A 14,933-nucleotide genomic window follows, 5' to 3' on the forward strand; every position below is an offset into this window, starting at 1 on the left:
TGTCAACTATGACAGCATTTTCGTTACAAGCAGAAGGAAGTCTCCTGGTCAAGTTTATAGCGTAATGCAACAAAAACTATTCCTTCCCACAGTGGCGGATAAATAAATTAACCTGTTTTTAATGCAACAAAGACGCAGTTTTAATTCGTATTTTGTATGGTTGAGTTACCTGGTACCTTGAAGTAGGTCAGACTCAGACTGCAGCCTCAGAAACATTAAATATGTCGCAAAGTGTCTTGTCAAGGCTTTGGCGGGCGATTCTGAAACACATATAACGTTCTGCGTAAGCTATTGGAAGATCGATAAAACTCCACAACAGGACTGCTAACTTGCTTTAACTTCTACCTCTAGATCTACGTCTATATGAATACTTCGTAATTCAGACTGTGGTACTTGATACATGGTTCACAGCACCAGTTTCATACTGTTCCTAGACCTATCCTTTCTCTAATAGCACGTAGGGAAAATTAACATCTAAATCTTTCCGTGGGAGATCCGATTTCTCTTAACTTATACCGACAGTCCTTTATCCGTATGTAGTCGAGAGTCAACAAAATAAATTCGCATTCGGATTGATTGAAATTTCGTAAGAAAATCTCGTCATAACGAAAATCATCTTTGTTTCAGTGACTGTCATCTCAAATCGCTTATCATATCCGTGACACTCTCTCCTGTATTTAGCGATAATACAAAACGAGCTGCCCTTCTTTGAACGTGTCAATTTCCTCCCGCAACCCTGTATAGAAAGAATTCCAAACCGCACAGCAGCACTACAAAAAAGGAAGTATAAGAGTAGGGTAGACAGTTTGTAAATTTTTTGCGTCTTATAAGTGTTCTACAAAAAAAAGTGGTCTTTGGTGCCTCGTTCCCATAACATTTACTTTGGGAAGGTTCCAATTTAAGTTGTTCATAACTGTCACAGCTAGGTATTTAAATAAACTGGCTACCTTTAAATTTGTGTGATTTATCATGTAACCGAAATTTAACGGAATTTTTTTTAGTGCTCATGTGGACAACCTCATGCATTTTGTTGTTTGGATTTAGCTGCACTTTTCACTCCATGAAATGGTTTTTCTAAATCATTTCGCAATTTGTTTTGATCTTCTGATGACTTTACTAAATGGTAAATGAAAGCATCATCTGCAAACTATCTAAGATGGTAAGAACAGCAGAGATTCTTGAACACCTCCATGGGGTATCCCAGTTATCATCTGGCTTTCACTAGATGCCTTCCCGTCAATAACTACGAAATGTGAGCACAGGAAATCATGAATCCAGTTGCACAATTGAGACGACAATGCACAGGCACGCAATTTGATTCGGAGCTACTTCTGAGGATTTGTCAGGATTTGTGGAAGTTTAGATACATGAAATGAACTTGAGATCCCCGTCTGTAACATTCGCTATCTCGTGCGAATAAAGATCCATGACTAGGTGACAGAATCCAAAGAAGTTTACAGTACAGTTGTTTGCATACCTTGTGGCTCCTTCAGGAACTGCAAAAGGAATATTATGTCAATAGAGGCTGAGCACAAACTCAGATTAGGGAAAGGCAGCGAAGGAAACAGGTCGTGTCTTTTCCGTAGGTACCATTCGATATTTGTCTTGAGTGATTATGTGAAAAGTACGAGAACGAACTGCCATCCTTCCGAGTCAGTCTCAGGGGTTCCAATTTCATGAGTATTTGTTAAGTACACAGAATTCCAGAAGTGTGGTGCTTGTGCTGCTTTCAGCAGTGCGAAGACGCATTAAGTGAACGGGAAATTGTGCAGTTCACAGACGAATCCCGCTTGAGTGGTCAGGCTGAGTCCCATCACATACTCAGCTGACGAGAAATGGATAATTTGGTGCAATCACAGGAGCATCGTGGAAAGACAGTTACCATGTCAGTCCAAAAAGTATCGTAACTGGTGCAATAAAAAAGAAAGAGAAATGTCAACGTGGTGGTTTTAACGCGGCAGGTGTTGTACATAGTCTCCCACGACTTGAGTGCAAATATCAGAACGATCGTACAACCATGCGAATCTGGCAGAAGAGTCCTTTGAGACGTTATTCAACTTGCACGTCACATTGGCTTGAATATCGGTTGTGGCGTCAGAGCGTTGACCCATCATTCGAATTTTTGCACGATGTTGTTTCTTAGTAGGTACGTGTTGATAGTACTGTCCGCCCCAAAAGCTGAAAGGTCAGTGTGACGGACTGCCGTCCTAAGGGGCCCAGGTTCGATTCCCGGCTGGGTCGGGGATTTTCTCCGCTCAGGGACTGGGCTCTGTGTTGTCTCCATCATCATTTCATCCCCATCCGGCGCGCAGGTCGCACAATGTGTCGTCGAATGTAATAAGACCCGCACCAAGGCGGCCGGACCTGCCCTGTAAGGGGCCTCCCGGCCAATGACGCCAAGCGCTCATTTCCACTTCCATTGATAATTCTAAGCCTCCTCATCATTGGGGTCCGTGCGTCGTTGCTTTTGTGCAGGAATGAAACTGTGCAGGACAAACTTTGCACACATTTTTCACTTCTTCGAAACAATCGGGAGAGTCTGTTGGACACTTCATTTACAGATATTGCTCCGCTGCGGTTTGTGGGTCAACATTGACACACTAGGCTCGCATGTCCGCTCCTTAGCACTACCTAATCAGAACTGAATGGGGGCCTGCACATCTGTTCTTTACTGCTGTTAGTTCAAGCTGTCGCCATAGTTAGTGCTTTGATATCGCATATGCACCAGGAATGAGAACAGTCTCGGAACTCTTTGCACGGACTTGTATGCGAGAGTGATTTTGCTTTTTTTGTTGAGGCTTTGGGATACAGAAGACCTGAGGTCATAAGTGCCCTAAACATGGCTCAAAATGGGCCGTTTTCTAGGGAAAGCGCTCGGTGGTTCTTGCAGATAGTTGACGCATAGAAGCCGAGCGGGGATTAAAAGAAATGTAAAACGACAATGTATTGTTGCTGTGAACTGGGAACGAAAGTTAAAAAGCATCAAAGCTGGTGGAAAGGTGAAGTGAGCAATTACAAAGACACAACACTTTATAAAGTGGCCGTTCAGTAATAGTTTCTAGGAAAACCGTTGTCTACGATCGAAAATTAAATCCCCTTCACCACATCGCTACTGCGGGGAAGAGTTCAACGCTTTCTGCAGCCTATGCTGTATCTGCCAGAACCTCGGATAGGTCGGCTGATAAACAGAAATTAAAGTGTAAGTGCCTAAAAAAATTGACATTGCGTCCGAAAGTACAGCACCGACAGTGTGGTTAGTTACAGTGGGAGCAAAGTCGTGCGGAGTCGCCGCTTAACCCACAGAGCACCAGTGGTTTCCACATGAAATCACCATTTTATTAGTTTTTTTAAAATTATCCGTGCCTTTCGCATGACAGTCCTGGGAAACCTCTTACACTATTTGATTTTCAAACAGCTGAGCAAAACTGAACGTACTCAGACATTTCTCTCTTTACTTATTCTGATCATCACTGAACTGACACACAATATTTTTAGCGCAACGTAATCTGACTTTCAATAATCCCTACAAAAGAATGGCCCTGACTAACAATAACCTATACCTTTCACGAATCAGTTACCTCACAAAAATCTTCTTTGCTCGAACTACTGCAATACAGCGAGCGCCAATACTGCCAGCTAAATAAAAGATTCTAACTACTGAAGACACTAACTACAGATAGGCACAGTTAGCAAATGAAAGATTTTGATAGACAACAAAGAATGTGTTTACCTTAATAATGTTCAAAATTAGTCATATATCAATTCATGACATCCATCTTTACAAATTTCTGGAATTTCTCTCTCCACATCCACCACTGCTGGCGGCTCACCTCCAACTGCACAACGCTACGCCTTGTTCACATCCAACTGCCCAACACTACTATAGCGAATATTCCAACAATGCCAACCAGCCACAGACTGCACACAGCAGAGCCAGTGATCTTCATACACAGCGCTACGTGGCGTTACCAACATAAAAACCTAAACAGCCTACTTGCAACAGGAATGATGTTGAGACAGTGCGGTGCAGGATTTGCGTCGTTAGTAGTGTTATGTCATGATTTGTCGTTAGGCGCCGGTAGTGTTATAGCGACAGTTTGCATTCTGGTTGCACACACTCAACACGAGCCTGGACAAGTTGAGCAGGGCTTTACTCGTACGACTACTTTATCAAAATGACAGCAATAATGATGTTGATCCGAGTGACTATCGACGGAGTGAAGGAATGCGGAGAGGTCTCTTTCCGCAACGAGGTTGAAAACTTGATTCGGAAGCTCGAATTAACTGCCGACGTGGGAACTGCCCCTGGGAGAGGCCGATGGCCATTTGCGCCACAAATTGCTGTTGCCATGGCTGAGAATGCTGGACGTAAAGTGAGATCTTTAAGTAGTGCACGAGGTGTGTCACGACAGACGAGCATTCCATGATCCACCATTATTTCGGGCAGCAGTAGAGAAATATGCAGTGCTGTTCCAGACTGTCGTGGATGCACATGGTCGTCACGTTGAGCAGCTTTTGTAACCTGGAACGTAAACATGGTACTCAGTTAACAAATGTTAACCTCGCATGTGGAAATTAAAATGTGTTTCTTTCAATGGTTTTTTCCTTATTTCTCTTCCGCACGTTTTTACAAATGTTTCCACAAAGTTTCATTGTCCTACGAGGGCCCTCTCAAGGAGCGAAAGTTTAGTTATAGCCACCCTGTATATTCATAAAATGACGTGTGGTTGAAAACTGTGTGTCCCAATGTTTCCAAAATGAAAATATAACTTTAAAACAATTGATTGTTTATTTTTTGGCAGTTTCTTCTTGCATTCGTTGCTCACTGTGATAATAAAGGTTAATTTTCGAAAAATTTTACAATATTATATTCTAAAGTGAAGCCACCTCCTTAAAAATTGATTGTTTGCTTTTTGCCAATTTCTTCTTGTATTCGTTGCTTATTATGACGATAAAGATCAATGTTGTGAGAAATTTAAAATTAATTTTTTCATGTTCTTAGAACTCAATGGGTTAACAGCGTTATTGCAAGAGGCTCCTTTGGCTACAAAAATTAGTACTCGTATTCTCCCAGATTAACGGGGTCCGTTCACATTCTAGTCGCCAGGTGACACAACATTCTACGGAAACGGAATGGCAGAAATGGACACGTTCCTAATCCACGAAGACCTCAAACCCCTTTAGATTTCTGCCTTTGGGGATGACAGAGAGGTGAATTCTACAAAGAAAAAGTAAACACAAGAGACGAGCTGGAGAAGTCATGGAATAGCGATACGCACATATACGAGTACAGGCGGTGGTTATATCGCGTACACGAAGTGCGCAGTGCACAGCTGTCATTTGCACTCAGGTGATTCATGTGAGAAGGTTTCCCGACGTGATTTTGGCCGCACGCCGGGGATCAACAGACTTTGGAAGCGGAATGGTAGTTGGAGCTAGACACATGAGACACCCCATTTCGGAAATCGTTAGGGAATTCAATATTCCGAGATCCATAGTGTCAAATGTATGCCCAGGATACCTCTCACTACGGAGAATGCAGTGGCCGACGACCTTCACTTAACGACAGAGAGCAGCGGCTTTTACGTAGAGCTGTCAGTGCTAATAGACAAGCAACGCTGCGCGAAATAATCGCATAAATCAATGTGGGATGTAAAGCGAACGTATCCATTAAGACAGTGTTGCGGAGTTTGGTGTCAGTGGGCTATAGCAGCGGACGACCAGCGCGAGTGACTTCGCTAACAGCACTACACCGCCTGCAGTACCTCTTCTGGGCTCGTGACCATATCGGTTGGACCGTAGACGATTGGAAAGCCGTTGCACGATCAGATGGGATCGTGACCATATCGGTTGGACCGTAGACGATTGGAAAGCCGTTGCACGATCAGATGGGATCGTGACCATATCGGTTGGACCGTAGACGATTGGAAAGCCATGGCACGATCAGATGGGATCGTGACCATATCGGTTGGACCGTAGACGATTGGAAAGCCGTGGCACGATCAGATGGGATGGTGACCATATCGGTTGGACTGTAGACGATTGGAAAGTCGTGGCACGATCAGATGGGATCGTGACCATATCGGTTGGACCGTAGACGATTGGAAAGCCGTGGCACGATCAGATGGGATTGTGACCATATCGGTTGGACCGTAGACGATTGGAAGGCCGTGGCACGATCAGATGATAATCGATTTTAGTTGGTAAGAGCTCCGTGGGTCCTGTACAACACTCGAACTCTACGAACTCTACGTTCGAGTGTTGTACAGGACCCACGGAGCTATGCACCCCGGTTGTCAACAAGGCACTGTGCAAGCTGTTGATGGCTTCACAATAATGTGGGCTGTGTTCACAAGGAATGGATTGAGTCCTCTGGTCCAACTGAGCAGATAATTGACTAGAAATGGTTATGTTCGGCTACTTCGATACCACTTGCAGCCATGTATGAACTTCATGTTCCCAAGCAACGATGGAATTTTTATCGATGACATTGCACCATGACACTGAACCAAAATTGTTCACGATTGGTTCGAAGAACATTCTGGGCATTTCGAGCGAATGATTTTGGTACCCGGATCACCCGACATGAATCATATCGAACATTTATGGGACGTAATCGAGAGGTCAGTTAGTGCACAAAATCCTACACTGGCAACACTTTCGTAATTATGGACGCCTATAGTGGCTGCATGGCTGAATATTTCTGCTGGGGACTTTCGACGACCTGTTGAGTCCATGACAAAGTCGGAATGCTGCATTACGCCGGGCAAAAGAGGTCCGAAACTTCATGTCTTTTGTCACCTCAGTGTGTAAAAGAACGCCGTGGCGACCTCTGAATACCTACCCTTAGTGTTGTCAAAGGAATTCGATAGCGCATAGGCTCTTTTTTGGAACAGATGCATTGTTGACAATCGAATTTTCGATTCAAGTAAAGGGAAATGAAATATTACGACTCAATTAGCCTCAGAATCAAGTAATTTATATAGGAAAGTGTACTGCTCATTCCAGAATATATTCTGATTGATGTTTAAAGGTGGTTTTATTTCAAGGAATACAGATTCGTCATTACGATATTCTACAGCGTCTCACAGATAGCACACACTGATGCAGAATGGATGAATAGTAAGAACCTGCAGTCACCGTCACATTTCCTTCTGGAAATACTATTATCTTTTTTACGGACTTTTTTTTATATCTACGTGCTGGACATCTGTCACCTACATTTCATCGGTATAGCCGTACTTGCACACAGACGGATTCCGGGTGATCTACGGAGATCATTGACGACTTCTTTACTGATTTCAGTTTCTGAAATTACTTGCTGCCCCACTGCAGAGCAGACTACCAGATTGTTCAGAAAGCAGTAAAACAAACTCTGCGAAACTAATAGTATTGCTGAATGGAATAATGCTGTTAACTTAAATCAACGTGTGCTATTAAAACGAGGGCTATTCGAAAAGTAAGGAACGATAGATCGCGAAATGGAAATCACAGTGAAAATCAAAACTGATTTATTTACAACAGTTAGCTACAACTTCCATCTACTTATCTCCGTAGTCGCCGATCCGACTTAGACGGATGTCGTAGCGTGGCACAAACTTTCCAGTACCCTCGTTACTGAAGGCAGCCGCCAGTGCTTTCCGCGAATTCTCTACACTGGCCTACAGCTCGTTGTCTGTGCCAAAATGTTGTCTTCATAGCCAGCGGTTCATGTGATGGGCTGTATTGTGGGCAATCAAACATTTTCAATTGAAAACGATGCAGGAGCATCTTTATTGCCACTGCAGAATGCGGCTGAGAATTGCGTTGAAGAAGAAAACGCACAACAGTTATGTAATGTTGGCTGCAGAGCTTCAGGCGAAATTTCTCACCAGGCCCTCATACTTGGCGGGGGTCGTTACTGTTCTAGGTATCTTTATGTGCTCCCTGTGTGCTCAGAACTAAAAAGAACGACGTAACGCGATCGACAGGCATACTAGAGAAACTGCCCAACACACCTGTGCAAAACTTCATCGGATTTTCACTGTGGTTTCCGTTTCGCGACCGATCGTTGCTTACTTCCCGAATAAAACCCTCGTAAAAAAGAATTATGTCTACACCCATGATTAATCTCAGGCTTTATGCAAACACCTTTTCTAAGATTGAATTATTTTGATATTCCATACTGATTAATACTAATTAGACTTTTTAGATTTCACAGTGAGAACTCTTTTGAACTACTTCAATAACTCTTCGTTGGGTTGACACAGAATTAAATATATCGTGAGAGATATTTTACATTATTTAGTGGAATTTACAAACTCGAACTGAATCATTTGCCTTTGCTTGTTTTAACAGCCGTAAGTCCATCTTCGTAATCAATAAAACCTGGACACATTGTATGAATGTTTTATTCGAAATAGTGTGGAGTACCACTTCCTCAAACATTTGCTATATTTACAGTGCAAAACTAATACTGTTTCCGACTTCGACAAAATTTTCCCGTTATAACTACGTAATGAACTTTTTCAGAAAAATGAGCTCAGTTCAGTCATATATGCAATCTAACATTTCGCAAGCAGATACGTTTATTAACAGGTGACAGCCCAAAGCAGAAGATTGCCAGTTACCCCAGTAATATTACTGCGTGGGAGAAACACCTGGCAGAGTTCAAGATACAGGAGGCTGAAGATGCCAAAAGACTTTATGCTGATGCCAAATTTTACTCTGAGGTTTGCAGAATTCTCGGAAAATATCTACAGTTAAGCACTACTGAAAGACAGAAATGTGGATAACAAACTGAGGTAGGCCTTTCACCTTGCGTGCTGTTTGTTTTCGCTTCAGTAATAACGAGTTACGACGCAAGAAACCCTCGCTAAACACTCCAGTAGCTGCGGCAGTATAAGTACAGTAGTAATAAACTTCAGTGACATACGACAGGTGGCAGTAAAATAAATTACCCCTCTTTAGCGTGCTGACGAGCAGGGCTCATCACGTATGTGAACTTACGACCGCCAGCACAGCATATAGCGGTAGCGTAATTATTCGAGCAGTCATTTGAATTGCAGAGCCTATACATTGTGTAAATAACGCGTGACATTCGCGGTGAAATGGAAACAGGTGAAAATCCCAGCTGCAGAATTCCAATTCTCTCCAGCCCTTTCACTTTTCGCATCGCATCCTCAGCACGCAAATGAAACTCAGCTGTTCCTGTGTCGTTTTCACTTTCCAATACATGGCCGGTTCTCCTACTTTTCAACGTTTATCATTCACTGGAGGTGCTTCTAAGCGATCTAAATTAGTAATCTGCACTTTAAGGGTTTAAAAGTTGGATTCCAGTTTTCGCCCATCATGATGCCTTTGGTAGTACCTATTGTTAGACTTTCACTTGTGCAGCAACAGATATTACGAGAATTCTACGATTGTATCTCAGCTTTTTTTCATTCCCTTCCTGTTTGGTTGAATACAACTTTGCGTTGCCTTTTACTGATCGTCATACAGCGTAGTGTTTTGATTAACAACTCACTTTCATGGAACATCAAAACTTTTGTACAGTGGTTCACACTCAACCCGTTAATGTCTTCCTTCATAGCAAATACATAAAGTATATAAGTGCTGCGTACAGCGATCATTTTTGTACTTTTTCTCTCTACTCCAATGTTGTAGAATTTTAGAACATGTTTTTTGCTCGCGTATCATGTCATTTCTGGAAACCCAGAATCTGCTCTGTAGGAATCAACATGGATTCCGGAAACAGCGATCGTGTGAGACCCAACTCGCTTTATTTGTTCATGAGACCCAGAAAATATTAGATACAGGCTCCCAGGTAGACGCCATTTTCCTTGACTTCCGGAAGGCCTTCGATACAGTTCCGCACTGTCGCCTGACAAACAAAGTAAGAGCCTACGGAATATCAGACCAGCTGTGAGGCTGGATTGAAGAGTTTTTACCAAACAGAACACAGCATGTTGTTCTCAATGGAGAGATGTCTACAGACGTTAAAGCAACCTCTGGCGTGCCACAGGGGAGTGTTATGGGACCATTGCTTTTCACAATATATATAAACGACCTAGTAGATAGTGTCGGAAGTTCCGTGCGGCTTTTCGCGGATGATGCTGTAGTATACAAAGAAGTTGCAGCATTAGAAAACTGCAGCGAAATGCAGGAAGATCTGCAGCGGATAGGCACTTGGTGCAGGGAGTGGCAACTGACCCTTAACATAGACAAATGTAGTGCATTGCGAATACATAGAAAGACGGACCCTTTATTGTATGATTATATGATAGCGGAACAAACACCGGTAGCAGTTACTTCTGTAAAATACCTGGGAGTATGCGTACGGAACGATTTGTAGTGGAATGATCATATAAAATTAATTGTTGGTAAGGCGGGTGCCAGGTTGAGATTCATTGGGAGAGTCCTTAGAAAATGTAGTCCATCAACAAAGGAGGGGGCTTACAAAAAACTCGTTTGAGCTATACTTGAGTATTGCTCATCAGTGTGGGACCCGTACCAGATCGGGTTGACAGAGGAGATAGAGAAGATCCAAAGAAGAGCGGCGCGTTTCGTCACAGGGTTATTTGGTAACCGTGATAGCGTTATGGAGATGTTTAGCAAACTCAAGTGGCAGACTCTGCAAGAGAGGCGCTCTGCATCGCGGTGTAGCTTGCTGTCCAGATTTCGAGAGGGTGCGTTTCTGGACGAGGTATCGAGTATATTGCTTCCCCTACTTATACCTCCCGAGGAGGTCACGAATGTAAAATTAGAGAGATTCGAGCGCGCACGGAGGCTTTCCCGCAGTCGTCCTTCCCGCGGACCACACGCGAATGGAACAGGAAAGGGAGGTAATGACAGTGGCACGTAAAGTGCCCTCCGCCACATACCTTTGGGTGGAGTATAAATATAGATGTAGATGTAGACCAAGTAGGCTGTTTGAGAACCTGCCCTTTACAGAGTTGCCACTCAATACAGAGTTTCGGTTCTCTGTAGGTATAAAAACTAGGCGAGTTGTGTAAGCGTACAAACATCGATCCTGTCCCAGGCAGATCAAATCTACCTTTGCGCGTCCTTGGTATAGCTGGTTAGCGCCGCTGTTGGGGAAGCCTCACTGCACTAGGAAGGCGCAGCTTGGCGCCCGCCGTTCGGTTTGGCGCATAAGTGAATTAGTCGAGCCTCAGAAGGTCTGCCGGGCAGACCTCGCATAGTCGCGCTCCGCACGATCGAACTTAAAAATGATCTAGGTTTGTGGGAAGATCGATATTGGTGACATAATACCATTTCAATAACAGTAGAGAGATTGTGGAGCATTTAGAATCCCGCCGGAGTTATTAATTTGTAGAATTATTGATCTGTAGAATAGACATTATGTAGAAAGTCATTCAATGGCTCTTAAAACGGACCGCAAAAAACTTACAAGTAACGACAAATTCAATTAAAACGACGTTAAATCAATTAATGGGGATGCAGAGTGACTGTGACTGAGCTCGCGGGGATAATTTTACTTGCTTTTAAAGCATAATAAAACGAGTGTCATTAAATCAGCGTGAACTTCATTTTATCCCATCACACTGACGGCCGTATTTTGTTGTGCATTATGATCAGATTTATTGGAGTTGTAGGCAGGGCACATGTCAGGAGGTACAGTGTGGAGAACTTTCTCGAACTGACATGTGTACCTTGCCTCTATGTTTGAACACCATGCTGTTGTAACCATCAACTTCGACTGATTGCTAAAATTTAGATAGCCTAAAATACGCGAGTTGGCATAGTAAAACGGAGGAGTGAATTACACCCGTTAGTGGAGCAAAGGTGGAGGGGAAATCGGTAATATTCGCTAGCAGACTACGAGTCACGGCATTCACCTTGCAACAAAGGAAAAACTGCTGAAAACTTTGATTGGAATCGGGGGACTGGCACTAATTTTAATTTATTCCAGGGACAACGTTGTCCTTTACGCGAGACATAAATCAAAAAACAAAATTGTGTGTGACAGAGACAGAGAGAGAGTGTAGTGTGTGATTTCTGTTTTTGCTCTTCTGTGCCTTTTATATACATGATTTGCTCTTCCTATATGATGATGTAAGCAGCATTCCCGCGCGGGGTAGCCGTGTGGTCTCAGGAATCTTGCCACGGTTCGTGCGCTTCCACCCGTCGGAGGTTCGAGTCCTCCCTCGGGCATCGGTGTGTGTGTTGTTCTTAGCATAAGTTACTCTAAGTTAGTTTAAGTAGTGTGTAAGACTACGGACCGATGAACTTAGCAGTTTGGTCCCTTAGGATGTCACACACATTTGAACATTTTTTTTTTTTAAACAGCATTGTTTCTTTTCATGTATTATTTCCATCTGTTCTCCTGTTTCTGATACTCCATGATTGTTCTGCATCTTTTAGTCTCATGTTGACACATTCACTCATCATTCCCTTAACCGATTGTCGAACGTTGCTGCGTCTTCGTTAGATCTGCTTTAACCCTTTTGTTTTTACTTTAAAGGGCAGTCAAATGGGAACGAGACGGATAGAAAAAGTAAGAAAACTGTTTGGCGTTTTAAAAGTAGTTATCATCATCAGCCAATTCAATCATTAGATGATGTGGCCTCTTCGAGTCGTGGATTCAGGTAGGCTTTCAGAAGTCTTCTCCAAGTGGGACGGTCTTGGGCAGTTCTCTGCCAGGTGTTACCAGCGATCTTCTAGATGTCTTTGTCCCATCTGTCTGGTGGTCTTCCTCTAGGCCTCCGGTGCTCTCTCGGACTCCACTCCAGTACTTTTTTCGTCCATCTGTTGTCTTTTCTTCTTGTGACGTGACCAGCCCACTGCCATTCAAGGAACCTACTCTCTCTAAGATGTCATTAACCTTCGTCACAAACCGCATGTCATCTGCCCTTTTCCTGTCCTTTCTTGTATAGCCCAGCATTGATCTCTCCATGGCTCTCTGTGTTGTCCTAAGTTTCCCTTTTGTAAATGAGTTCAGTGCCCATGTCTCGCAGCCATACGTCATCACAGGAAGAATGCATTGATCAAATACTGCTTTCTTCAGATTTACTGGCATTTTTGATCTGAAGACAGTCAGTGGGGAAAATGTTTGTGGTTTCCTACGGAAACATGATTGCACACCGAGGGGAGCACTTCTTCGTCCGAAGCAAATCGACGACCAGAAAAGTCTTTCTTCAGGGCTCCAAATGGATGGAAATCGCACGAGGGGAGATCGGGACTGTGTGGACGACGTGTAGGGGATTCCCAGACAAAATTCTGCATTATAGTCGAAACAATAAGCACGCCAGTTCCGCGAAAGTCATGATGACCTTTTCCTTTGACTGTAAAGGCCCTCTGCACATTGAATTCCTGGAACACTCCACCAGAATTAACGCACATCAGTTCGTGGACAATTTTCAGAAATTGAAGAGCGTCATCAAGTCCAAAATCCCAGGAATGTTGGCGGACGGTGTCATTCTGTTGCAAGGCAATGCCCGCCCACATGTTGTCAAGGTAGTTTCGACTAATTACTACTAACTTTCTTTCAATCTGTCTCGTTTTCATTTAGTTGCCCCCCCCCCCCCCTCCCATAGCTTTCTCCATTTTTTAAAAAATCCCTTCACATAATGTTTTTTTGCAGGAAATTTAAACGACCTATTCCCCAACTGTCTAGTTTTGTAATGTATGTCTACCTACTGCTCAACTTACAGAAATCGGTAGTTTTAGAAATACGCACTTATGGTTTAATCTTTTCTTTCGTGTACTAGAAGCACTGCAGCCTTTTTGAGTGTAGTACCTGCGGTTTCGCTACTCGACATAATTTAACCCACGGTATCATTTCTCACAATGATTTGTATTCCGTTAAAATGCCAAGTTACAGTGTTGTACGAAGACTACATTATAACTGAAGGTCTCCGCATAACGGAGTCACCTAGTCGGTAATAGAGGGACCAACAGGTTCTATGTGGAATAGTACTCGGAAAACTTCGCGGTGTCAAATCATCCTTCTGGTTGGAGACAGATTCACGAAGAAAGAAGACTTTTGTGAAGGAATTCTAACCATGAAACAACTAGTGAGAAAATATGGTTGTAAAAGATTGAGTTTAACTACGGCAGTCATCTCCCGCACAGTGCTTTCCATAACTGATTTTCTGGTTACCTACCATATTTTGTAGAGTTTGTAAAATTCGACGAGGTCTATAGAAAGGTCTTTTCGAAAGTACTTCATTCCTTTTCAGTTTATAAATTGTAAGTAGGCTGTTTAGGTTTTTATATTGGTAACGCCACGTAGCGCTCTGTATGAAAATCACTGACTGTGCTGTGTGCAGTCTGAGGCTGGTCGGCATTGTAGTGTTGGGCAGTTGGCTGTTAACAGCGCGTAGCGTTGCGCTGTTGGAGGTGAGCCGCCAGCAGTGTGGATGTGGGGAGAGAGATGGCGGAATTCTGAGAGCGGCCGATTTGGACGTGTGTCCATCAGAAAGAGTAAATTGGTAATATTGGATGTCATGAACTGCTATATATATTATGACTTTTGGACACTATTAAGGTAAATACATTGTCTGTTCTCTATCAAAATCTTTCATTTGCTAACTATGCCTACCAGTAGTTAGTGCCTTCAGTAGTTTGAATCTTTTATTTAGCTGGCAGTAGTGGCGCTCGCTGTATTGCAGTAGTTCGAGTAACGAAGTTTTTTGTGAGGTAAGTGATTTGTGAAAGGTATAGTTTAATGTTATTCAGGGCCATTCTTTTGTAGGGATTATTTTAAGTCAGATTGCGTTGCGCTAAAATATTGTGTGTCATTTTAGTGTTGATCAGAATAGGTAAAGAGCGAAATGCGAAATGTCTGGGTACGTTCAGTTCTGCTCAGCTGTTTGAAAATCAAATAACGTAAGGGATTAGCAGCACAGTAATTCAATAATTTTTCTAAGGGGACGTTTCAATATCAATACGTTTTTGATGACATGTGTATTTCATTTGTCTCCGTCCTT

The sequence above is a fragment of the Schistocerca nitens genome, chromosome 1 (assembly GCF_023898315.1).
Source record: "Schistocerca nitens isolate TAMUIC-IGC-003100 chromosome 1, iqSchNite1.1, whole genome shotgun sequence".
In the NCBI taxonomy this organism is placed as follows: Eukaryota; Metazoa; Arthropoda; class Insecta; order Orthoptera; family Acrididae; genus Schistocerca; species Schistocerca nitens.